The sequence below is a fragment of the Monopterus albus genome, unplaced genomic scaffold (assembly GCF_001952655.1).
Source record: "Monopterus albus unplaced genomic scaffold, M_albus_1.0 scaffold320.1, whole genome shotgun sequence".
Taxonomy (NCBI): Eukaryota; Metazoa; Chordata; class Actinopteri; order Synbranchiformes; family Synbranchidae; genus Monopterus; species Monopterus albus.
The window spans coordinates 908,829-911,144 of NW_018128200.1; positions in this window are offsets into that span (position 1 = coordinate 908,829).

Consider the following 2,316-nt stretch of genomic DNA (forward strand, 5'->3'; position numbering starts at 1 on the left):
ATCGTGTATTGGTCGGGATGTGGATAACACCTTTATAAATTTTGTGAGAATGTGAATGAACGTACTAATGATGATTTGTCAAGAGGCCTCACTACCTGTCTGTCAAATTCACTGCACTCCCCAATATTTAAAACTAAGTTTAAAGTACACTCATATATTTGATTTAAGAAATAGAAGGTTCAAAATATAATTCTCTCTTATCACAATAGAGAAATAGGTAGCTGTAATAAGAAGGAAAAAAGGGGAACAGCTCTACACATGTTTTGTGGTAAATACAGATTATGGGTTAAAACATAGAGGCTCAATGTTTATACAGCCAAATCTAGGCAGTAATACTTCAATCTTGTCAGTAATGAAAGTGGACAAAAGTAAGTATTAAGTAGTACATTCTCTAGATTATCTAAGCAGTGGGTTAATTCCCTTAGATCTTTAATTGAGGTTGTAGAGCATTTTAAAGTGAAGTTCCAAATTTAGATGCACTGTTGTTGAATGTTCCACCTGAGGTCAAGTGGTTTAATATGATTGACTTCTGCTCCGCGTCTTTCAGAGTGCCACTGTTTTCATGTGTTTAATGGTGGTTCCTCCTTTCATTTAATTTGTTATCCATCTATACATACTCCTAACAGTTTTTCTTCCTTGACCAGCACCTGCAACACCTGAGGATGGGTGCAGATTGAGCAAAAGTGACAAATTTGCATTTTAGTTTGGAGAGTTAGAATGTGTCAAGATGTTGCCGGTGTGTAAGATTCCTCACAGAAAACAACTGGTGCGGGTGTTTTGAAATGTATCCTATGCTGTTAGCTGCAGTGCATTAAAAAGTACATTGCTCCCATCCTATATAAAAGAACAAGGCTGACTGCTTTCAATATGTTGCTGCATTTGCTGGGTCAGATAACTTTAAAATTGACTCACCCTGGACAAGGCCAGATCCACCTCTTTCTTAAGGATTTTTCCTTTGGTTCGATGTGTTGCTTTTACCTTTAATAAGTAACAACCAAAAACATTTTTTCATCCAATATGGCAAAAAAACAACCCTATGATTACATGTTTAAACTGTTCATCTGTTTGATAGTTCAAATCCTGCAAACCTTTACACACTTGGCCAGTTACTTCATAAATTGGGTGTGATAGATTTTGAAAAATTACAAAAGCATAAACCACCTGATTGTACCTTTGTAAACTGGGTTTCAGACAGATAATCCAACAGTCACTTTGTTTTAATCATACTGAGGCCCAGTCTTTCAAACTGTGTTATGCTCAGAGAAGTGGGGCATTGCTGAGTTCTAAAGAGTTCATTGATATTTAAAAGCTTACTTTATTTTGCTGCATTTCAGAAGTCATGTGACATCTCTGAATCAACACAGTAACAACATTGTTACTCAGTGTTTTTGACCCTAGTCTGGTGGCATCACTGTCTACTAACAGGGTTGTTATGGTACTGATTTATACTCATAGCACCATATGTGGCACACTGTTACATGTGGGTGACTTTACTACACAGTTTTGTGTTTTACTTTAGCTGTAATGTGGCATGGGCCAACTGGATTTAGTTAACACAAAAGCAGGCACGGCCCCCTGTTTTTTCTCTGACCTCTTCTGGGGAACCTGATACCCAGTGGAGTAGCTCATTCATAATTCAATTAATTAAAGCGTGACCAGTATTCACAAATCCAGTGAGCCAGGAAATACCCTGCCAAAAGAAAATACAACTTAACAACATGTCCCATAACTCTACCACAAGGCCTATCTGAACCCATTGCTTATCTATCCTGCTGCCTTCATAATAGTGCACCAGCCACCACAGAGGCCATAGCTCCAGCTCCAGGCCCCATAGCTCCTTCACCACACTGCCTCTGCCTGTACAGAGAATGAGGGATTAAATATAATACTCGCATGTCATGTCTGCACTGCAAGAGAGGGAGAGAGGAGGAAGGAATTTGTCAGAACTCTATAAACACATACATGGATTCAGCTCCTGGTGCCAGCACTCAGAGTGAGAAGAACTTTCCGGAGGTTCGCTGAGTAACGGGGAGGCTGAGGGTGAGAGAAAACAGGGCTGCTGAACGAGCCCAGAGTTTACAGAGAGGCCAGCCAAGCAGCAGTGACAGGGGAATGGGAAAGAAAAGTAGGAGACATGAGAGCAGAGAACCAGAAGGAAAGGGAAAGAAGAGCAGAGATAGGACTGGATATGTTCAGAATCGTAACATCCCCCTGGATATATATATATACATGTACATATACAGTGCATGCATACGTACATAGGAAGAGTGAGACAGGATTGGGGAGGCAGGCAGTAATGGAGAGTGAGAAAGAGTG